At 35.7% G+C, this 25,711-nt stretch overlaps 1 non-coding gene across 1 annotated transcript; it reads right to left on the minus strand.

Annotated features, from left to right (window-relative positions):
- Window positions 1-24,617: 24,617 nt before the first annotated feature.
- On the minus strand, window positions 24,618-24,748 carry LOC127563677 (U6atac minor spliceosomal RNA). Its single transcript, XR_007954114.1, has one exon. It is a non-coding gene; the product is annotated as a U6atac minor spliceosomal RNA (small nuclear RNA).
- Window positions 24,749-25,711: the final 963 nt, after the last annotated feature.

The following is a 25,711-nucleotide window of genomic DNA, read 5'->3' on the forward strand; positions in this document are numbered from 1 at the left end:
CTGAACTTGTTTTGGAGTGATAGAATCCACAACAAATTTCTAACAGATTTCCAGTACTAAATATTTTGGAAGAACTTCAGAAAAGATCTGTTTCAATCAGACATGGAGGAGATAGCTGAGAACCAGCTCAGCCCAGGGACCCAGGGCAATGTGGCATCTACAACTCACAGTATTTACCAGGAGGCTCTTAGCCAAAATACAGCAGGGTTGGCTATTCTGTCATGGTTCATAAGCCACTGGATCAGTAAAGTTGCTGTGAGACATGTAATTCATCTACAAAAGGCAAATAGTGAGCCTCTGGAAGCAGAATAAAGTGGGACTTGTCCACACCCACCCAGCACTGGAAAGAAACCAGCAGCCTCATCCAAAGTTGTGTAAAGGTGTCACCTATAGAGAGGATAATCTCCCTTTTGCACTAAGAACAGATCTCAATCTTTAAAAAAGAATGAGTAAAAACAAGCAAAAATAAGTCTGATCATAGATACATTTTTTGGGAGACAGAGAAGAAAGATACTTTTTTTTGGAGTCCTCAAACACTGAGGACACTAGAGTCAAACTGTCTCCAGAAGAAGCCCCAAAGAGTGATTTGATATGATATGATATGATATCTTACAAATTCCACTTCGAAGAATCCAAAAATTATCTAAAAATGAGAATTAGAAGAAAATGGGGAAAGAAAGTAAGAACTTTACATAACAGTTTGAAAAAAGAAACACAGAAATTACTTGAAGAAAATTCCTTCAAAATAGATTTTGTGAAGTGAAAAAAAAATCACATAACTCCTTACAAAATAGATTTGTTTTTTTTTTTTTCTTTTTGTTTGTGTTTTATTGAAGCTGTTTTATTTTTCAAAACAGTGGCCAATTCATCAATATTAGCCTTTGCAAAACTTTGTGTTCTACCCTTCCCCTACAACCTTCTTCAGATGGCAAGAAGTCTAATATATGTTAAACATGGTAGAAATATGTGTTAAATCCAATATATGGATACAAATTTATACAATTATCATGTCACACAAGAAAAAAAAAAATAGAAGCAAAATAAAATTCAAACAGCGACAAAAAAGGGTGAAAATGTTATGTTGTGAACCACACTCAGTGTCTTCAGTTCTCTCTCTGGGTATAGATGACTCCCTTCTTCACTCTACAATTGAAGCTGGTACAAAATAGGTTGGAAAAATATACCAACTCTTTGAAAACCAATGTTGTGAAATGGAAAAAAAATCCAATGAATAAAACAAATCATTTAAAAGTTCAGTAGGACAAAGGCAAAAGAAGATAAAAAAGCTAACTGAAGAAAACAATTCACTAAAAATGAGTTGAACAAATGGAAATGAATGACACAATGAGACATCAAAAAAATCAAAGAAAACCAAAAAAGTGAAAAAATAAAAGAAATTATAAATTATCTCATTGGAAAAGAACTGACCTGGAAATTATATACGGAAGAGACAATCTAAGAATTATTAGATCACCTGAAAGTCATGAAAAAAAGAGGACCAACATCATCTTTCAGGAAATTATCTTTTTTTTTTTTTTAATTTTTTATTTAATAATTACATTATATTGACACTCGTTTCTGTTCCGATTTTTCCCCTCCCTCCCTCCACCCCCTCCCCTAGATGGCAAGCAGTCCTTTATATGTTGGATATGTTGCAGTATATCCTAGATACAATATATGTTTGCAGAACCGAACAGTTCTCTTGTTGCGTAGGGAGAATTGGATTCAGAAGGTATAAATAATCCGGGAAGAAAAACAAAAATGCAGATAGTTTACATTCGTTTCCCAGTGTTCTTTCTTTGGGTGTAGCTGCTTTTGTCCATCATTTATCAATTAAAACACAGGTCTCTTTGTCAAAGAAATCCACTTCCATCAAAATATGTCCTCATACAATATCGTTGTCGAAGTGTATAATGATCTCCTGGTTCTGCTCCTTTCACTTAGCATCAGTTCATGTAAGTCTCGCCAGTCCTCTCTGTATTCATCCTGCTGGTCATTTCTTACAGAACAATAATATTCCATAACATTCATATACCACAATTTACCCAGCCATTCTCCAATTGATGGGCATCCATTCATTTTCCAGTTTCTAGCCATTACAAACAGGGCTGCTACAAACATTTTGGCACATACAGGTCCCTTTCCCTTCTTTAGTATTTCTTTGGGATATAAGCCCAATAGAAACACTGCTGGATCAAAGGGTATGCACAATTTGATAATTTTTTGGGCATAATTCCAGATTGCTCTCCAGAATGGTTGGATTCGTTCACAACTCCACCAACAATGCATTAGTGTCCCAGTTTTCCCGCATCCCCTCCAACATTCATCATTATTTTTTCCTGTCATCTTAGCCAATCTGACAGGTGTGTAGTGGTATCTCAGAGTTGTCTTAATTTGCATTTCTCTGATCAATAATGATTTGGAACACTCTTTCATATGAGTGGTAATAGTTTCAATCTCATCCTCTGAAAATTGTCTGTTCATATCCTTTGACCATTTATCAATTGGAGAATGGCTTGATTTCTTATAAATTTGAGTCAGTTCTCTATATATTTTGGAAATGAGGCCTTTATCAGAACCTTTAACTGTGAAAATGTTTTCCCAGTTTGTTGCTTCCCTTCTAATCTTGTTTGCATTAGTTTTATTTGTACAAAAGCTTTTTAATTTGATGTAATCGAAATTTTCTATTCTGTGATCAGTAATGGTCTCTAGTTCATCTTTGGTCACAAATTTCTTTCTCCTCCACAAGTCTGAGAGATAAACTATTCTATGTTCCTCTAATTTATTTATAGTCTCGTTCTTTATGCCTAGGTCATAGACCCATTTTGATCTTATCTTGGTATATGGTGTTAAGTGTGGGTCCATGCCTAATTTCTGCCAAACTAATTTACAATTATCCCAGCAGTTTTTATCAAATAATGAATTCTTTTCCCAGAAGTTAGGGGCTTTGGGTTTGTCAAACACTAGATTGCTATAATTGACTATTCTGTCTTGTGAGCCTAGCCTTTTCCACTGATCCACTAATCTGTTTCTTAGCCAATACCAAATGGTTTTGGTGACTGCTGCTTTATAATATAATTTTAGATCAGGTACAGCTAGGCCACCTTCATTTGATTTTTTTTTTTCATTAATTCCCTTGAGATTCTCGACTTTTTATTGTTCCATATGAATTTTGTTGTTATTTTTTCTAGATCAATAAAATATTTTCTTGGAAGTCTGATTGGTATAGCACTAAATAAATAGATTAGTTTAGGGAGTATTGTCATCTTTATTATATTTGCTCGGCCTATCCAAGAGCACTTAATATTTTTCCAATTATTTAAGTCTGACTTTATTTGTGTGGAGACTTTTTTATAATTTTGCTCATATAATTCCTGACTTTCCTTTGGTAGATAGATTCCCAAATATTTTATGGTATCAACAGTTATTCTGAATGGAATTTCTCTTTGTATCTCTTGCTGTTGGGTTTTGTTGGTGATGTATAAAAATGCTGAGGATTTATGGGGATTTATTTTGTAGCCAGCTACTTTGCTAAAATTATGAATTATTTCCAATAGCTTTTTGGTAGAATCTCTGGGGTTCTCTAGGTATACCATCATATCATCTGCAAAGAGTGATAGTTTGGTTTCCTCATTGCCTACTCTAATTCCTTTTATATCTTTCTCGACTCTTATTGCCGAGGCTAGTGTTTCTAATAAGATATTAAATAATAATGGTGATAGTGGGCAACCTTGCTTCACTCCAGATCTTACTGGGAAAGGTTCCAGTTTTTCCCCATTGCATATGATGCTTACTGATGGTTTTAAATATATGCTCCTGACTATTTTAAGGAAAAGTCCATTTATTCCTATGCTCTCAAGTGTTTTTATTAGGAATGGATGTTGGATTTTATCAAATGCTTTTTCTGCATCTATTGAAATGATCATGTGGTTTTTGTTTGTTTGGTTATTGATATAGTCAATTATGCTAATAGTTTTCCTAATATTGAACCAGCCCTGCATTCCTGGTATAAATCCTACTTGGTCATAGTGTATTATCCTGGTGACAATTTTCTGTAATCTTTTTGCTAATATTTTATTTAAGATTTTAGCATCAATATTCATTAGGGAGATTGGTCTATAATTTTATTTCTCTGTTTTCAGCCTACCTGGTTTAGGTATCAGTACCATATCTGTGTCATAAAAGGAGTTTGGTAGGACTCCTTCAATCCCTATTTTTTCAAATAGTTTATATAACATTGGAGTTAATTGTTCTTTAAATGTTTGGTAGAATTCACATGTAAATCCATCTGGTCCTGGGGATTTTTTCTTAGGGAGTTGATTGATAGTTTGTTCTATTTCTTTTTCTGAGATGGGACTGTTTAGGATATTTACTTCTTCCTCTGTTAGTTTGGGCAAGCTGCATTTTTGGAGGTATTTTTCTATTTCATTTAAGTTGTCGAATTTATTGGCATAAAGTTGGGCAAAGTAACTCCTAATTATTGCTCTAATTTCCTCTTCGTTAGTGGTGAGTTCTCCCTTTTCATTTTTAAGACTATCAATTTGATTTTCCTCTTTCCTTTTTTTAATCAGATTTACTAAGGGTTTGTCTATTTTGTTGGTTTTTTCATAGAACCAACTCTTAGTTTTATTAATCAATTCAATAGTATTTTTACTTTCAATTTTATTGATCTCACCTTTTACTTTTAGAATTTCAAGTTTAGTGTTTGACTGGGGGTTTTTAATTTGTTCCTTTTCTAGCATTTTTAATTGCAAACCCAATTCATTGACCTTCTCTTTCTCTATTTTATACAAATAGGCCTCTAGAGATATGAAATTTCCCCTTAGTACCGCTTTGGCTGCATCCCATACATTTTGGTATGATGTCTCATTATTATCGTTTTCTTGGGTGAAGTTATTAATTATGTCTATGATTTGCTGTTTCACCCAATCATTCTTTAGTATGATATTATTTAGTTTCCAATTATTTTTTGGTCTACTTCCCCCTGCTTTTTTGTTGAATGTAATTTTCATTGCATCGTGGTCTGAAAAGGATGCATTTACTATTTCTGCCTTACTACATTTGAGTTTGAGGATTTTATGTCCTAATATATGGTCAATTTTTGTATAGGTTCCATGAACTGCTGAAAAGAAAGTGTATTCCTTTCTGTCTCCATTACATTTTCTCCAGAGATCTATCATATCTAACTTTTCTAGTATTCTATTTACCTCTTTGACTTCTTTCTTATTTATTTTGTGGTTTGATTTATCTAATTCTGAGAGTGCAAGGTTAAGATCTCCCACTATTATAGTTTTACTGTCTATTTCTTCTTGCAGCTCTCTTAGTTTCTCTTTTAAGAATTTAGATGCTACCCCACTTGGTGCATATATGTTTAATATAGATAGTGCTTCATTATCCATGCTACCCTTTAGCAAGATATAGTGTCCTTCCTTATCTCTTTTAATTAGGTCAATTTTTGCTTTAGCTTGATCTGAGATCAGGATGGCTACCCCTGCTTTTTTGACTTCACCTGAAGCATAGTAGATTTTGCTCCAACCTTTTACCTTTAACCTGCATGTATCTCCCCGCTTCAGGTGTGTTTCCTGTAAACAACATATTGTAGGATTCTGGCTTTTAATCCATTCTGCTAACCGCTTCCTCTTTATGGGGGAGTTTACCCCGTTCACGTTTATGGTTAGAATGACCAATTCTGTATTACTTGCCATCTTGTTAACCCCGGTTTATGCTTTCCTCCCTTCTTTCCCCTTTCCCCCCCTTCCAAGTATTAAGCTTGTGAGCACCCCTTGCTTCTCACAGCCCTCCCTTTTTAGTGTCCCTCCCCCCGCCTTAGAGTTCCTCCCCCTATCTTACCCCTTTCCCTCCCAGTTCCCGTATTCCCTTCCGCTTAGCTTATTCCTTCCCTTTCCACTTTTCCCTTCTCACTTTTCAATGAGATGGGAGAAGTTTCACCATAGATTGAATATGTCTTAAGATTTTTCACTTAAAGCCAATTCTGAAGGCAGTAAGATACCCACTATATTCATCCCCCTCCATTCTTTCTCTCAGATATAATAGGTTTCCTATGCCTCTTCATGAGATGTACTACCCCCACTTTACCCTTTTTCTGGTACAATGTCCTTTCCACATCAATTTCTAGAACAAGGTATACATGTATTCTTTATACATCTATATAGTCAAAATATAGTTCCCAAGATTAATCTTTACCTTTTTAGATTTCTCTTGAGTTCTATATTTGTAGATCAAACTTTTTGTTAAGTTCTGGTTTTTTCATCAGAAATAGATGAAAATCGCTTACTTCGTTGAATGTCCATCTTCTTCCCTGGAAAAAGATGCTCATTCTCGCTGGGTAAGTTATTTTTGGTTGCATACCAAGTTCCTTAGCCTTTCGGAATATCATATTCCAGGCCCTTCGATCTTTTAATGTGGATGCTGCCAGATCCTGGGTGATCCTTATTGTGGCTCCTTGATACTTGAATTGGGTTTTTCTAGCCGCTTGCAATATTTTTTCCTTCATCTGAGGGTTCTGGCATTTGGCCACTATATTCCTTGGTGTTTTGATTTTAGGATCCCTTTCAGTGGGTGATCGATGAATCCTTTCAATGTTTATTTTTTCCTCTGTTCCTATGACTTCTGGGCAGTTCTCTTTGATAATTTCCTGGAAGACAGTGTCCAGGCTCTTTTTTTCATCATGTTTTTCTGGGAGTCCAATGATTCTCAGATTGTCTCTCCTGGATCTGTTTTCCAGGTTTGTTGTCTTCCCCAGAAGGTATTTCACATTTTTCTCCATTGTTTGATTTTTTTGGATTTGCTTGACTGATTCTTCTTGTCTCCTCGAGTCATTCAATTCCACTTGTTCAATTCTGATTTTCAGTGAAGTATTCTCTTCACTCACTTTTTTAAAATCTTTCTCTAATTGTCCAATTGAGTTCTTTTGTTCCGTGGAATTTTTTTCCATTTCGCCAATTTTGTTTTTTAGAGAGCTGTTTTCTGTTTCCAGTTCACTAATCCTATTTTTCAAGGATTTTACTTCTTTATCCACTCTCTCTTTAACTGACTTCTCCAGGCTCTTTTGCCAAGCCTCCCTCTCCTTTTCCCATTTTTCTTCTAGCTCCCTTGTGAGAGCCTTTTTAATCACTTCTATGAGGTTCATCTGTGCTGAGGAGCAGACAATCTCCTCCTTTGGGGATTCACCTGGGGACTGCCTGTTTTTAGTCTCCTCAGGATTTAGAGTCTGCTCTCTATCTGTGTAGAAGCTGTCAAGGGTTAAAGTCCTCTTCAGCTTCTTGCTCATTCTGTCTATTAATCAGAGACAAACTACCAAAGAAAAACAGAAAAAACTGGAGTCTTTCTTTGGGGGGGGGGGCTTGGTGTGTTATCGAGCTTCCTCTACAGACTGCCGGGGGCAGCAGTGAGGCACTAGCAGGACTGTGCTGCGCCTGCGCTCTGAGATCCCAAAGCGTGCTGAGTCACTGAGGGGGGGGGGGAAGAGGGGGGTGGCCAGGTCCTGAGAGACTCCAGCTGTTTGGGGTTGTATTATTCAGCCCCGGTGTTTTTAGCTTCTCTGCTGGGCTGTTGACTTGCTGCTGGAGGAAAGTATCCAAACCTGTAGCGAAGCTCTCCCCGCTACGATCACTCTCCACCCCCTCTCCAGTCTGCTCCTGTGCCCTCACTGCTGCTGCCCGCCGCCTGCGCCCGATCTAAAACCGCCCCAGCCCTCCAGTAAAGACAGACCTTTCTTGGCGGATCTCAAGGATGGCTTCTCTTGGTAACTATTTGTGGGTTTTTTTCAGTCAAGCATTGATTCAGAGGCTTGTAATGAAATGGATAGTGAGAGAAAGCATGGAGCTTATGCAGCTGTGAGCCACCTCTCCGCCATCTTAACCGGAAGTCCCTTCAGGAAATTATCAAAGAAAATTGCCCTGATGCCTAAAACTAGATAGTAAGATAATCATTGAAAGATTACATCGATCACCTCCTGAAAGAGATTCAAAATGAAACCTTCAAGGAATATAATAGCCAAATTTTAGAATTATCATATCAAGGATAAAGTACTGCAAGCAGAAATAAAAAATAATAATAATTTAAATATTGAGGAGCTATAATCAGGATGGTAAAGCTTGGAATCTGATATTCCAAAAGGCAAAGGAACTTGGATTACAGCCAAGAATGAACCATCCAGCAAAATTAAGCATTATATTTGGGGGGGGGGGAGGAAATTCAATGAAACAGGTAATTTTATTTATTTATGATTAAAAAAACAGAGCTGAACAGAAAATTTGATCTTCAAATATAGATTTTAAGAAAAGCATAAAAAGGCAAAAAGGAAAAAAAAACTATTTCTTTTAAAAATTAAAAAATTTACATTCCTATATGGGAAGATTATATTCTTAACTCTTGAGAGCTGTACTTCTGTTATGGGTATATTTAGAGGGTGCAGGTATATTTTATTGCAATAATATAAAGAAGAAACTAGAGGTATAAAGGGGATTGTACTGGGAAAAAAGTGTAAAATGGAAGTACACTGCATAAATTGATCTCATGAAGAGATGAAAAAGACATTCCAATTGAGAAAAATGAGGGAGGGGATGAACATTGTGTATTACTCTCATCAGATTTTGCTCAAAGATAGAATATCAGACATATTTAGCTTCACAGAGAAACTTGCCTCATCCAATAAGAATTTAGGATGGGGAAGGGAAGGAGAAGGGGAGGCTAATAGAAGGGAGAACAGAAGTAGAAAGGGAAAAGTATCAGAAAGGAAGAGGAGATGTAAAAGGAGGAGAGAGGTTTGACAGAAGTAGCAATCAGGAAAAAATACTAGGAAGCAGTATTATTCTAATGTGGTTGTAATTAATTGTGTATGCACCAAGTAATACTTTCAGTCTCCTAGAGAAGTTCAGAGAGCAGCAAGAAGAATTAGATAGCAAAACTATATTAGTCAGGCATCTCAACCTTGCTCTCTCAGAAATAGATAAATGGAATAAAAAAAAATAAGAAAGACGTTAAGGAAGTAAACAGAGTTTTAGAAAAGACATTGTTGAACATTGGAAAAAAAATAAATGGAGACAGAAAGGAATATACTTTATTCTTAATGGTACATGGAACCTACCCCAAAACTGACCATGTATGAGGACATAAAAAATGTTAAAATCAAAGCAGAAAGACAAAAATAGTAAATGCATCTTTTCAGATCATGATGCAATAAAAATGACATGCAATAAAAGGCCAGGAGAAAATAGACCAAAAATAAATTAGAAAATAAATAATCTAATTCTAAAGAATGAGTGGATGAAACAAGAAATCATAGACAAAATCAATAGTTTTTATAGAAGAAAATGACAATAATGATAGAACACATCAAAATTTATGGGATGCAGTTAAAACTGTTTTTAGGGAAAGTTTTATATCTCTAGATGCTTACTTGCATAAAATAAAGAAAGAGAAGATCAATGAATAGGACTTGTAAATGAAATAAAGCTAGGAAAGAGAACAAATTAAAAACCTCTAATTAAATAATAAATTTGAAATTCTGAAAATAAAAGAGAAGATTAATAAAACTGAAAGTATGAAAATCATTGAATTAATAAACAAAACTAAGAATAGATTATATGAAAATATCAACAAAATGTATGTCTCTAATTAATTGGATTAGAAAATGGATAGAAGAAAATCAAATTGTTAGTATGAAAAGTGAAAAGGGAGACCTTTCCACCAATGAAGAAGAAATTAGAACAATAATTTGTTCTTTTTCCCATCTATATATCAATAAATCTGATAATATATGTGAAATGCATGAGTACTTAGAAAAATATGGATTGGCCAGACTAATAGAAGAGAAAATAAATTACTTAAATAGTCCCATTTTAAAAAATGAACAAGTTATGAATTAACTCTTTAAAAAATATTCTCAGGGCACAATGGATTTAAATGTGAATTCTACTAAATATTCAAAGATCAATTAATCCTAATAATATACTATAACATATTTAACATGTATAAGACTGGCTGCCATCTAGGAAGGGAGTGGAGGAAGGGAAGGGAAAAATCAGAACAGAAGTGAGTGCAAGGGATAATGTTGTAAAAAATTACCCATGCATATGTACTGTCAATAAAAAGTTATAATTATAAAAAAAATTAATCCTAATACTATACAAACTATTTGGAAAATAAGAAATTAAAGAGTATTAACAAATTCTTTTTTATGACATAGATATGGTGTTGATACTGAACCAGGTAGGGTCAAAACAAAGAAAATTATAGACCAATTTCCCTATGATTATTGATGCAAAAATCTTGAATAAAATATTGACAAAGATATTACATAAAGTCATCCCCAGGATAATACACCATGACCAAATAGGATTTATACCAGGAATGCAGGGTTGGTCAATATTAGGAAAATCATCAGCATAATTGACTATAACAATAACCAAACTAATAAAAACCATGACTATCACAATACATGTAGTAAAAACATTTGACAAAATCCAGCACCCATTCTTATTAAAAACACTAGAGAATATAGGAAAGAGTAGAGTTTTCTTTAAAATGAGCAATGATATCTATTTAAAGCCATCAGCAAGCATCAGATTTAATGGTTATAAACCAGAATCATTTCCAGTAAGATCAGGGGTGAAACAAGGTTGTCCACTATCACCATTATATTAGAAATGTTAGCTTTAGCAATAAAAGAAGAAAAAAGAAATTAAATGAATTAGACTAAGTAATGAGGAAACCAAATTATCACCCTTTAAAAATTATATAATGGTATACTTACAGAATTCTAAAGAATCAATGAAAAAACTATAAGAAACAATCCACGACTTTAGCAAAGTTGCAGGATACAAATAAATCCACATACATTATCAGCATTTTTAGATGTTACCAACAAAGTCCAGCAGCAAGAGATAAAAGAAAAATTCCTTTTAACATAATTGTAGATAATATAAAATATTTGGGATTTTACCTGCCAAGGCAAAATTAGGAACTACACACACACACACATACACACACACACACACACACACACACACACACATCTACTTTACACACAAATAAAGTCAAATCCATTCAATTGAAAAAATGTCAAGTGCTTAGAGTAGGCTGAGTGATAATAAAATAATGAATAACAATTTTATTATATTATTATAATAATATAATAAAAATGACTATACTACCTAAATAATCTGTTTTTACAGTATTATATCAATCAAACTTCCAAGAAATTATTTTACAGAGCTAGGAAAAAAAAATAACAAAATTCTTCTGAAAGAACAAAATGTCAAGAATTTCAAGGGAATTCATGAAAAAATGCAAATGAAAGTGACCTAGATATGTTCGACCTAAAACTATATTATAAAGCAGTGGTCATCATCACCATTTGGTACTAGCTAAGAAATAAAGTAATTAATTAGTAGAATAAGTTAAGTTCACAAGACACAAAGACTGTATAGTAATCTAGTGTTTGATATACCTCAACTGACTGACAAAAAATTGTTGGGAAAATTGGGATCAGTATGGCAGAAACAAATCATTGGCCTACACCTAAAACCCTATAGCAAGTCAAATTAGAAATGAGTTTATGGTTTAGACATAAAGAGTGATATTACAAGCAAACTAGAAGAATAAAGGATAGTCTACCTCTCAATTTGTGAAGAAGGAAACAGAAGGAAGGAATTTGTGGCCAAAGAAGAACTGGTGTATCTTATGAAATGAAAAATGGATAATTTTGATTATATCAAGTTAAAAAGTTTTTGTACAAACAAGATCAATGCAGACAAAATTAGAAGGGAGGATATAAACTGAGGGGGAAAATTACATTCAAAGGTTCTGATAAAGGCCTCATTTCAAAAACATATAGAGAATTGACTCAAATTTATAAGAATTCAAACCATTCTCCAATTGATAAATGATCAAAGGATATAAACACTTTTCAGATGAAGAATTGAAACCATTTCTAGCCATATGAAAAGATGCTCTAAATCACTATTGATCAGAGAAAATGCATATTAAGACAACCACTACATATCTCTCACAGGTTGGCTAATATGAATATTGGAGGGGATGTATAAAAACTGGGACACATACATTGTTGGTGGAGCTGTGAACTGATTAAACCATTCTGGAGAGCATTTTAGAACTATGCCCAAAGGGCTGTTATAATGTGCATACTCTTTGATCCAGCAGTGTCTCTACTAGGTCTGCATCCCAAAAAGATCATAAAGGATTGAAAGGCTCCCACATGTGCAAAAATGTTTGTGGCAGCCCTTTTATAGTGGCAAGAAACTGGAAACTGAATGGGTGCCACCTCAGTTGAAGAATGACTGAATAAATTATGATATGTGATTGTTATGGAATATTATTGTTCTGTAAGAAAGAACCAGCAGTAGGACTTCAGAGAGGATTGTAGAAACTTACATGAACTGATGCTAAGGGAACTGAGGAAAACCAGGAAATCACTGTACATGACAACAGCAAGAATATATGATGATCATTTCTTCTTTTTTTTTAATAATAACTTTTTATTGATAGAACCCATGCCAGGGTAATTTTTTACAACATTATCCCTTGCACTCACTTCTGTTCCGATTTTTCCCCTCCCTCCGTCCACCCCCTCCCCTAGATGGCAAGCAGTCCTATATATGTTAGATATGTTGCAGTATATCCTAGATACAATATATGTTTGCAGAACCGAACAGTTCTCTTGTTGAACAGGGAGAATTGGATTCAGAAAGTAAAAATAACCCGGGAAGAAAAACAAAAATGCAAATAGTTCACATTCCTTTTCCAGTGTTCTTTCTTTGGATGTAGCTGCTTCTGTCCATCATTTATCAATTGAAACTCAGTTAGGCCTCTTTGTCAAAGAAATCCACTTCCATCAGAATACATCCTCATACAATATCATTGTCGAAGTGTATAATGATCTCCTGGTTCTGCTCATTTCACTTAGCATCAGTTCATGTAAGTCTCTCCAAGCCTCTCTGTATTCATCCTGCTGGTCATTTCTTACAGAACAATAATATTCCATAACATTAATATACCACAATTTACCCAGCCATTCTCCAATGGATTGGCATCCATACAATTTCCAGTTTCTAACCACAACAAACAGGACTGCCACAAACATTTTGGCACATACAGGACCCTTTCCCTTCTTTGTATCTCTTTAGGGTATAAGCCCAGTAGTAACACTGCTGGATCAAAGGGTATGCACACTTTGATAATTTTGGGGGCACAATTCCATATTGCTCTCCAGAATGGTTGGATTCGTTCACAACTTCACCAACAATGCATTAGTGTCCCAGTTTTCCCGCATCCCCTCCAACATTCGTCATTATTTTTTTCCTGTCATCTTAGCCAATCTGACAGGTATGTAGTGGTATCTCAGAGTTGTCTTAATTTGCATTTCTCTGATCATTAGTAATTTGGAACACACTTTCATATGAGTGGTAATAGTTTCAATTTTGTCATCTGAAAATTGTCTGTTCATATCCTTTGACCATTTATCAACTGAAGAATGGCTTGATTTCTTATAAATTTGAGTCAGTTCTCTATATATTTTGAAAATGAGGCCTTTATCAGAACCTTTAACTGTGAAGATGTTTTCCCAGTTTGTTGCTTCCCTTCTAATCTTGTTTGCATTAGTTTTGTTTGTACAAAGGCTTTTTAATTTGATATAACCAAAATTTTCTATTTTGTGATCAGTAATAGTTTTTAGTTCATTTTTGGTCACAAATTTCTTTCTCCTCCACAAGTCTGAGAGATAAACTATCCTATGTTCTTCTAATTTATTTATAATCTCATTCTTTATGCCTAAATCATGGACCCATTTTGATCTTATCTTGGTATACAGTGTTAAGTGTGGGTCCATGCCTAATTTGTGCCATACTAATTTCCAGTTATCCCAGCAGTTTTTATCAAATAATGAATTCTTATCCCAAAAGTTAGGATCTTTGGGTTTGTCAAACACTAGATTGCTATAGTTGACTATTCTGTCTTATGAACCTAACCTATTCCACTGATCAACTAATCTATTTCTTAGCCAATACCAAATGGTTTTGGTGACTGCTGCTTTATAATATAGTTTTAGATCAGGTACAGCTAGGCCATTTTTATTTGATTTTTTTTTCATTAATTCCCTTGAGATTCTCGACCTTTTATTGTTCCATATGAATTTTGTTATTATTTTTTCTAGATCATTAAATTATTTTCTTGGAAGTCTGATTGGTATAGCACTAAATAAATAGATTAATTAAGGGAGTATTGTCATCTTTATTATATTCACTCGGCCTATCCAAGAGCACTTAATATTTTTCCAATTATTTAAGTCTGACTTTATTTGTGTAGAAAGTTTTTTTGTCATTTTGCTCATATAATTCCTGACTTTCTTTTGGTAGATAGATTCCCAACTATTTTATGCTGTCAACAGTTATTTTGAATGGAATTTCTCTTTGTATCTCTTGCTGTTGGATTTTGTTAGTGATGTATAAAAATGCTGAGGATTTATGGGGATTTATTTTGTATCCTGCTACTTTGCTAAAATTATGAATTATTTCTAATATTCTATTATTATATATATATATATAAAGCTATTTGTAATACCTTTTTAGTAGAATCTCTGGGGTTCTTTAGGTATACCATCATATCATCTGCAAAGAGTGATAGTTTGGTTTCCTCATTGCCTACTCTAATTCCTTTAATCTCTTTCTCGACTCTTATTGCAGAGGCTAGTATTTCTAATACAATGTTGAATAATGGTAATAGTGGGCAAACCTTGCTTCACTCCAGATCTTACTGGGAAAGGTTCCAGTTTTTTTCCCATTGCATATGATGCTTACTGATGGTTTTAAATATATGCTCTTGACTATTTTAAGGAAAAGTCTATTTATTCCTATACTCTCAAGTGTTTTGAATAGGAATGGATGTTGAATTTTATCAAATGCTTTTTCTGTATCTATTGAGATGATCATATGGTTTTTGTTTGGTTGGTTATTGATATAGTCAATTATGCTAATACTTTTCCTAATATTGAACCAGCCCTGCATTCCTGCTATAAATCCTACTTGGTCATAGTGTATTATCCTGGTGATGATTTTCTGTAATCTTTTTGCTAGTATTTTATTTAAGATTTAGGCATCAATGTTCATTAGGGAGATTGGTCTATAATTTTGTTTCTCTGTTTTCAGCCTACCTGGTTTAGGTAGCAGTACCGTGTCTGTGTTGTAAAAGGAGTTTGGTAGGACTCCTGCAATCCCTATTTTTTCAAATAGTTTATATAGCATTGGAGTTAATTGTTCTTTAAATGTTTGGTAGAATTCACATGTAAATCCATCTGGTCCTGGGAATTTTTTCTTAGCGGGTTGGTTAATAGCTTGTTCTATTTCTTTTTCTGAGATGGGACTGTTTAGGATATTTACTTCTTCCTCTGTTAATTTGGGCAAGCTATATTTTTGAAGGTATTCTTCCATTTCATTTAAGTTATTGAATCTATTGGCAAAAAGTTGAGCAAAGTAACTCCTAATTATTGCTCTAATTTCCTCTTCATTAGTGGTGAGTTCTCCCTTTTCATTTTTAAGACTAACAAATTGATTTTCCTCTTTCATTTTTTTAATCAGATTTACTAAGGGTTTATGTATTTTGTTGGTTTTTTTCATAGAATCAACTTTTAGTTTTATTCATTAATTCAATAGTTTTTTTTTTTTTTTTACTTTCAATTTTATTGATCTCTTCTTTTATTTCTAAAATTTCAAGTTTAGTGTTTGACTGGGGGTTTTTAAGTTGTTCCTTTTCTAGCATTTTTGGTTGTAAGCCCAATTCATTGACCTTCTCTTTCTCTATTTTATGCAAATAGGCCTCTAGAAATATGAAATTTCCTCTTATTACCACTTTGGCTGCATCCCATACATTTTGGTATGATGTCTCATTATTGTCATTTTTTGGGGTGAAGTTATTAATTATGTCTATGATTTGCTGTTTCACCCAATCATTCTTTAGTATGAGATTATTTAGTTTCCAATTATTTTTTGGTCTATTTCCCCTGGCTTTTTGTTGAATGTAATTTTCATTGCATCGTGGTCTGAAAAGGATACATTTACTATTTCTGCCTTACTGCATTTGAGTTGGAGGTTATTATCTCCTAATATATGGTCAATTTTTGCATGGGTTCCTTGAACTGCTGAAAAGAAAGTGTATTCCTTTCTGTCTCCATTACATTTTCTCCAGAGATCTATCATATCTAACTTTTCTAGTATTCTATTTACCTCTTTGACTTCTTTCTTATTTATTTCTTATTTAAAAGTGTAATTCTGAGAGTGCGAGATTGAGATTTCCCACTATTATGGGTTTGCTGTCTATTTCTTCTTGCAGCTCTCTTAATTTCTCTTTTAAGAATTTAGATGCTACACTACTTGGTGCATATATGTTTCATATTGATATTGCTTCATTATCTATGCTACTGAGATCTCCCACTATTATGGGTTTGCTATTTCTTCTTGCAGCTCTCTTAATTTCTCTTTTAAGAATTTAGATGCTACACCACTTGGTGCATATGTTTCATATTGATATTGCTTCATTATCTATGCTACCTTTTAGCAAGATATAGTGCTCTTCCTTATCTCTTTTAATTAGATCAATTTTTGCTTTAGCTTGATCTGAGATCAGGATGGCTACCCCTGCTTTTTTGACTTCACCTGAAGCATAGTAGATTTTGCTCCAACCTTTTACCTTTACTTTGCATGTATCTCTCTGTTTCAGGTGTGTTTCCTGTAAACAACATATTGCAGGATTCAGGCTTTTAATCCATTCTGCTAACTATTTCCTCTTTATGGGGGAGTTTACCCCCTTCACATTTATGGTTAAAATTATAAATTCTATATTACTTGCCATCTTGTTAACCCATAGGGGTTTATGCTTTTCTCCCTTCTTTCCCCCTTACCCCATTCCCAGTATTAAGCTTGTGAGTACCACTTGCTTCTCACAGCCCTCCCTTTTTAGTATCCCTCCCCACACCTTAAATTTCCTCCCCCTATCTTACCCCTTTCCCTCACCATTTCCGTATTCCCTTCCTCTTAGCTTATTCCTTCCCTTTTCACTTTTCCCTTCTCACTTTTCAATGATGTGGGAGAAGTTTCACCATAAATTGAATATTTCTAAATTTTTTCTCTTAAAGTCAATTCTGATGGCAATAAAATACCCACTATATTCATTCCCCTCCATTCTTTCTCTCAGATATAATAGGTTTCCTTTGCCTGTTCGTGAGATGTAGTACCCCCACTTTACCCTTTTTCTGGTACAATATCCTTTCCATCTCTATTTTCTAGAACAAGGTATACATGTATTCTTAATACATCTTTATAACAGAAATATAGTTCCCAAGGTTTCTTTTTACCTTTTTAGGTTTCTCCTGAGTTCTATATTTGTAGGTCAAACTTTTTGTTAAGTTCTGGTTTTTTCATCAACAATGGGTGAAATTCGCTTATTTCTTCCCTGGGAAAAGATGCTCATTCTGGCTGGATAAGATATTTTTGGTTGCATACTGAGTTCTTTAGCCTTTCAGAATACCATATTCCAGGCCCTTCGATCTTTTAATGTGGATGCTGCTAGATCCTGGGTAATCCTTATTGTGGCTCCTCTATATTTGAATTGGGTTTTTCTAGCCGCTTGCAGTATTTTTTCCTTCATCTGAGGGTTCTGGCATTTGGCCACTATATTTCTTGGTGTTTTGATTTTAGGATCCCTTTCAGTAGGTGTTGGAATCTTTACAAACTGCTAACTAATTAGAGTTGATCTGATCTTACAAGAAGATATTTTTGGCCAGAACCTGAAATAAGGTACTAAGTAGAACTAATTAGTACAATGCTTGTGTTTACAGACCACACCACCTTTACTCACCAGAGTTCACAAGTATGCCAGATTCACAAAGTAAACTTTGTAACTTTGTGAATTCACACCTCCCTTAAAGCTCTTAGGGCCAGAGAACACTATGGGAGAAAACCCATAATCCCTCTCTCTCGTATCCCACAATTCTTCCCTCTTGTATAAAAGAAACAGACAGAGGCTCTTGGAGAGATTTCAGCGGAATTACGCCAGAAGTCCTCTCTCCGAGGCAAGAAGGAATATTTTCCACTTGGCTGGCTGGTGGCGGAAGAAAGAGTTTTCAGGGGAAGAAGCTACGAGTCGAGATTTCAGCGGACAACCAGATTCATCTTCATCTCACACCACTGTGGTTGGTGGCTGGGCCCCTGCACTTCCCCCACTGAGACCAAGCTGGTCTGAAAGACTCACCAGAAAGCTAGCCGAGCCCCAAGTGAAGGAGACAAGAGATTCATTCCATCTTTGTGCTGGTTGGAGGCAGAAGAAAGCAGAGGCAGAGAGGCTGAAGGACAAAACCCTTGGATTTGGAGATATTCGGAAGGCTCTAAGCTAACCGGGCTATATTAGAGACAATAAAAGATCTGAACTTTTATCACCTGGCTGCGTTTTGAGGTGATTATTACTTTCAACTGATACTAAAGCTGCCTTCAAGAAAACCTCCCCAAGAAACCTGCACCTCTCCCCCAGAGAGAACTCTTCTACTTATTTTAAAAGAAGAACAAGAATCACCACATTTTGGTGCCCGAACAGGGACGTGAACCCTGGACCCTCAAGATCTTTAGGAACTTTAGGAATCAGGAATCCCATTCTAAATACCATCAGGTTGCTCAAGCTTTGCGTTTACAATTTGGGATTACAAAAGCTCCTTACCCAGGGCTTGTGGCTAGAATTTTATTAAAGGCCATTAAGCAAACAATACAATTATCTGGGACAAGACCTGACAAGATATACACCTTTTATACAAATGCACAAATTAATGTATGCTGCGAGACCATCCCAGAGTGGTAAATTTTATTGGCCATGGCTCCAAATTTTGCACATGGATCTTCATTAAAGATAACCAGACTACTGCATAATTGGCAATGGATTTTTGAGGGGAAGGTTTCTAAGGTTCCTCTTAAAGGACCAACTATTTTTACAGACACAGCCAAACAAAATATTTGTGCTGTATACTCTCATGATTTAACCATAAAAAGAGTAGTCAGAACTCCTTTTCAGTCCACTCAGCAGAACGAATTATATGCGATCATGCTAGCTCTCACTTATTACCCAGGAGGCCTAAATATAATATCTGATTCAGCCTATTCAGTAGGTGTGGTACAAAGAATTGCCACAGCCCAAATAAAATTTGCAGCTTCTAATATATATCAGCTCTTTAAGGAACTTCAAGAGCAAGTGAGAAAGCATCCAGGAAAGATTTATATCTTGCATGTTCACTCACATAGTGGACTTCCAGGTCCTATTTTTGATGGAAATTCAAAGGCAGATAGCCTTTTAACTATGTTAGCCAGTACGCCTTTATTTCAGGAGGTCCAGGAATTCCATTCTAAATACCATCAGGTTGCTCGAGCTTTGTGTTTACAATTTGGGATTACAAAAGAAGAAGCTAGGAGCATAGTAAAAAGCTGTACAGCTTGCCTTCCTTTCCACGCTCCTACACTGCCTCCAGGGAAGAACCCTCGTGGTTTGAGACCCAGTGAAATCTGGCAAATGAATGTGACCCATTATAAGTAGATGATTGATGAATTCTTTCAATGTCTATTTTACCCTCTGTTTCTATGACTTCTGGGCAGTTCTCTTTGATAATTTCCTGGAAAATAGTGTCCAGGCTCTTTTTTTCATCATATTTTTCCTGGAGTCCAATAATTCTCAGATTGTCTCTACTGGATCTATTTTCCAGGTCTGTTGTTTTCCCAAGAAGGTATTTCACATTTTTTTCCATTGTTTGATTCTTTTGGTTTTGCTTGACTGAATCTTCTTGTCTCCTCAAGTCATTCAATTCCATTTGTTCGATTCTGATTTTCAATGAAGTATTTTCTTCACTCACTTTTTTATATCTTTTTCTAATTGTCCAATTGAGTTCTTTTTTTCTATGGAATTTTGTTGTGAGCTTTTTCTTCTCAAAATACAGCCAGGTGATATAAGTTCAGATCTTTTATTATCTCCAATATAGCCCGGTTAGCTTAGAGGCCTATCTCTCTGCTTGGTTCCAAGAGCTCTCTCCAAATGTCTTTAAATCCAAAGGTCTGGTCCTTTAGCCTCTGCCTCTGCTTTCTTCAGCCTCCAGCCAGCTCCAGTCTTCATGTCATTCCGGTGAAATCTTGACTTGTAGCGTCTTCCTCTCCAGAACTCTCCGACTGGCCCATTGGCCTATTTATGCTCCTTCCAGAGAGAGGGATTATGGGTAGTTCTACTTAGTACCTTGTTTCAGGTTCTGCCCAAAACATCTTCTTGTAAGATTAGATCAACTCTAATTAGTTAGCAGTTAGTAAGGATTCCAACATCTCCCCCTTTCTTTTGTTTTAAAACATAGGGGGTTTCTGAGGGGGTACACATAAATCCATCAATATGGGCCAGAACTTTGTAACAGATATACATGGTATACATAAATCCATCAATATGGGAGGCATTATACATAATTTACATAAGTACATAGCAATATAACACAGGCTAGTAGTAATGTAACAACATGAATCAACCTAAAAATTTACACATGTCCATAAGTCCTAGAAACAGTCCAATAGGATTCCATTGTCCATTAGTTCATGTGCCAGGAATCCAATAGTTCCTGTAAGCCCTGAAGTACTGCAAAAGTCTCATCAACAATTTTTCATCTCAGGGAACCCAATGATTCTTGCTGGTTTTTCAAGAAGTAAAACAGTTTCATCTTGTGTTAGGAAATCCAATGATTCCTGAAGCTTTTAAAAGTCTTTTTAACAGTTTCATAGTCAGCCATCTGATTCTTTCTCCATCTGTGGAAATATAAGCAGATCCTCTTCCCCAAGCAGTTAATCTAATTCCCTTCTATTTACCAAATTTGGGATTTCTCCTCATCATCTGGTAATTACATTGGAGCTGTTTGCATTGGATATTGTCTTGTTGTCTTAAAAGGCCTGTATTCTTCCCAACTGTAATCCTGATTGCTTTTCTGTTGGTTGATGACATCAGAATCTTGAATTTCTAAAGTCTCTCTGGGTGTAACCTCAGCTGCTATCATGCCCCACCTGTCCTTTGATTGATACTTTAGAGCTGGGCCCTGCCTCTCATTCCTCTGGGTCAATATACATTTAGAGCCCAGTGAAAGCCTCCGTTACATTTTGGACATGGGTTTTGGGTTTTCTCTCACCCTGTCTTCTCACTCTATCTCCATATCTACAATGAGCTCTCAAATGTCCAATTTTTCCGCACTGAAAACATCGACGAGTTTCTCTAGAATTCCTCTGCCAAGAAGGACTTTGTCTTTCCATGTTCATCATAGTCTGGGCATAATAAGCATTTGTGCCCACTGTGGCACAGCGTCTCATGATTTCTTCTAAAGGAGCATCTTTGTCTAGCCCCCATATAATTCTTTTGCAAACCTCATTGGCATTTTCCTTAGCTAAATGTTTAGTCATTATTTCTGTTGCTGCATTGTCTCCAATGGTTCTTATTACAGCTGTTTGTAAACGTCCCACAAAATCTGCAAAAGGTTCATTGGGACCTTGCTCTATTTTTGTGAAAGCATTATTTCCATCTTTCTGTCCAGGGAGAGAATTCCAAGCTTTTATTGCAGCCTTAGAAATTTGCTCATACACTGTTATGGATAATAAATCTGTTCTGAACTCTCTGCCTACTGACCTTCTCCAGTTAGTTGGTCAAAAGCAACTTTTACAATAGCTCCTGTTTGCCTATTGCGTTGGGCTTGAATCCTACATAATTCATGAAACTCCGAAAGCCACAATAAATTTTGTCCCGGTTCTAGACAAGTTTTTGTTATGGATTTCCAGTCATTCGGGGTTAGGATTTCATTAGACAAATTATCCAGTAACATCTTCACATAAGATGATGTAGCCCCATAAAGAGTGCAACCCTTTTTCAAATCTTTAATTTTTCCCAAATTAAAAGGAGTGTATTTTCTCTCTTTTTGACCTGAGGAGTTGAGCGCTTCAATCACAGGATATGCATTTATAAAATCAGATATATCTTCTCCTTCATTTTTTGCTTTAATTAATGCTTTTTCTAATCTTGTCAAATTCTGCTTTACAGGAGAAGCTGACTGTGTTTCTGTCTCTCTCCCTCCCCCTTGTTCCACCCATGAAGGGTTAATTGCGGGGGGAGGGTCATGAGATGTGGAATCACCTAATTCCTCCTGCTGTGAAGTATCATACTCAGAATTGTAATTAACTCCATTCTCATCTGATTCGTCCTCCTTTTCACCTAGTAAAGTTGGCATTTCTTCCTCCTGTACTTTCCTTTTCATCATTCTATCACTTAAATAACTTCTTATAGCCAATTGTATTACATTATATGTATTAATTATTGAGTTAGACCCATTTTTGTCATAGAATTGACAAAGATCCTCTCCAACCAATTTCCATTCACTTAGATCTAATTCCTTATCAAGAGAGAAACAAGGACATATGTCCTTTACAGTTTGTAAAAATTCAGTGATTTGCTGTAAACTTATAATTAAACCTTGGCTTTCCATAACTTTAATAATGCTCTCTAAACATTTTCCTTGAACAGAAACAGATTGTTTTCTAAATATCTGTCCCATCTTAGGTGAAATTCTACTTTAACTCTTCTAACAAAATTTCTTTGTTGCACTCACCCTAATTTCTGGGTTGAAGTCTTTTCCACTGGATCAGGATCAGAGGCTTTTCCACTTGAATCAGGATCGTAGCTTTTCCACTGAAATCCACTGAGGGGGTCTGTTTGTCCCTGTTCGGGCGCCAAAATGTTGTAATCTTTTTCTTCTCAAAAAGCAGCCAGGTGATATAAGTTCAGATCTTTTATTATCTCCAATATAGCCCGGTTAGCTTAGAGGCCTATCTCTCTGCTTGGTTCCAAGAGCTCTCTCCAAATGTCTTTAAATCCAAAGGTCTGGTCCTTTAGCCTCTGCCTCTGCTTTCTTCAGCCTCCAGCCAGCTCCAGTCTTCATGTCATTCCGGTGAAATCTTGACTTGTAGCGTCTTCCTCTCCAGAACTCTCCGACTGGCCCATTGGCCTATTTATGCTCCTTCCAGAGAGAGGGATTATGGGTAGTTCTACTTAGTACCTTGTTTCAGGTTCTGCCCAAAACATCTTCTTGTAAGATTAGATCAACTCTAATTAGTTAGCAGTTAGTAAGGATTCCAACAGAATTTTTTTCCATTTCATCAATTTTATTTTTTAGAGAGCTATTTTCTGTTTCCAGTTTGCTAATTCTATTTTTCAAGGATTTGATTTCTTTATCCACTCTGTCTTTAAATGAGTGGGATGACTTCTCCAGACTCTCTTGCTAAGCCTCCCTGTCCTTTTCCCATTTTTCTTCTAGCTCCCCTGTGAGAGCCTTTTTAATTTCTTCTATGAGATTCATCTGTGCTGAGGAACAGATGATCTCCTCCTTTGGGGATTCACCTGGAGACTGTCTGTTTTTAGTTTCCTCAGGCTTAGAGTCTGCTCTCTATCCATATAGAAGCTGTCAATGGTTAAGGTCCTTTTCAATTTTTTGCTCATTTTGTCAGAGAAGAATCAAAGACAAACTAACAAAGAAAAAAAGAAAAAAAACCCAAATGGAATCTACTTTTTTTGGGGGAGGTGCTGGGTGCTGTTACCGAGCTTCCTCTACAGACTGCAGGGGCAGTAGAGAGGCACTAGCAGATCAGTGATGGCTGTGCTGGGCCTGGGCTCTGAGACTCCAAGAACCTGCTGAGACACTGTGGGGGAGGGGTGGCCAGCTCCCAAGAGACTCCAGCTGTTTGGGGTTGTATTATTCACACCTCCCCTTACCCCCAGTGTTTTTAGCTTCTCTGCTGGGCTGCTGGCTTGCTGCCAGGGCAAAGTATCCAATCCTGTAGCAAAGCTCCCCCCACAGAGATGGCTGAGATCACACCCCAGCCCCCTCCATTCTGCTCAGCTGTGAGCTGCCCCCTGTACTCTCTCTCTGAGCTGCCTGCCTTCAGCCTGTGCCCGATCTAAAACTGTCCCCACCCTCAAGCAAAAACAGACTTTTCCTCGTGAATTTCAAGGATATCTTCTCTTGGTAACTATTTGTGGGTTTTTTTTTTTTCAGTCAAGCATTAATTCAGAGGCTTGCAATGAAATGGATTCTGAGAGAAAACATGGAGCTTATGCAGCTGTGTGCCTCCTCTCTGCCATCTTGGCTGGAAGTCTATGATGATCATTTCTGATGTATGTGACTCTTTTCAACAATGAGATGATTCAGGCCAGTTCCAATGATTTTGTGATGAAGAGAGCCATCGATAGTCAGAGAAAAGACTTTGGGAACTGAGTGTGGATCATGATATAATATTTTCACTCTTTTTGTTTTTGATTTGCATTGTGTTTTCTTCCTCATTTTTTTTCTTTTTGATGTTATTTTTCTTGTGCTACATCTTAAGTATAGAAAAATGTATAGAATAATCACATAGTTTTAATGTATTGCCAATTAGGGGAAGCGGTGAAGGAAAGGAGGAAAAATGGAACACAAGGTCTTGCAAGGATGAAAGTTAAAAATCATGTAAGCATATATTTTGAACAAAAGGCTTTAAAAAATTAAGTAACATAAAAAAGCATTATTAGATGTCAAAAGTAGGGGACAATAGATTAACAATGTATGTGTGTGTAGAAAAATCCATTAGGAATTTTTCCATTCTTATCAAGAGGGTTCCTAAGCCTTTCTCCTTTTATACAACACAAATGCATGGTATTCAAGGTGCACTACCACCTCTGGTATGAGAGCTTGCCAAGAGCAAGCTACTCTTTTCATGGCTGCTCATTTACCTTTGGTGTTCAACTTTTATGCAATTTTCATTAAGTTAAGTTGACAAAATACAAAGAATGTATAGTAATCTAGCGTTTTATATACCCAAAAACCTCAAATGCTTGACAAAAATTGTTGGGAAAATTGGGATGGAGTATGGCAGAAACAAAGCATTGGCCTACAACTAAAACCCTGTAGCAAGATAAATTAGAAATTAGTTTATGGTTTAGACATAAAGAGTGATTTTACAAGCAAACTAGAAGAACAAAGGATAGTCTACCTCTCAAATCTGTGAAGAAGAAAAAAGAAGGAAGGAATTTGTGGCCAAAGAACAACAGGTATATTTTATCTTATGAAATGAAAAATGGATAATTTTGATTATATCAAGTTAAAAAGTTTTTGTACAAACAAGACCAATGCAGACAAAATTAGAAGGGAGGACATAAACTGGGGGGGAAACTATACAAAGAACTGGAGTTCCAAGAAACTATTGGAAGCTCAGTGGCCATACTCAATGAACCTTCTCAGTAGATAAGCTAAACTAGTTTGCGGGTAACTGACAGAACTCAAACTAGTGATAAATTGGGGGATGAATATACCAAGCTTGCAAAGATTTCACTGAGCAGAATAAGTATAAATAAATCTGGCTATTTTCATGGTATTAAGAAAATCCTTAAATTTTTGTTGACTCAGTGGACTAAAGATTCATGTTGTTGAAATAGTTTCTTGATAACCTAATAGAAAATGGCCATTAATATGCTCCTGCTATTTTCTAAAACACATCTGGAGACAGCAATGGGTAACTCAAGAAAGGGAGCTTCCCTCAACTGATACTCAATTTAGTGTATCCCAGATGGTTGACCTTGATGAATATTCTTTTACTACTTTACTACTTTA

The sequence above is a fragment of the Antechinus flavipes genome, chromosome 4, assembly GCF_016432865.1.
Source record: "Antechinus flavipes isolate AdamAnt ecotype Samford, QLD, Australia chromosome 4, AdamAnt_v2, whole genome shotgun sequence".
NCBI lineage: Eukaryota > Metazoa > Chordata > Mammalia > Dasyuromorphia > Dasyuridae > Antechinus > Antechinus flavipes.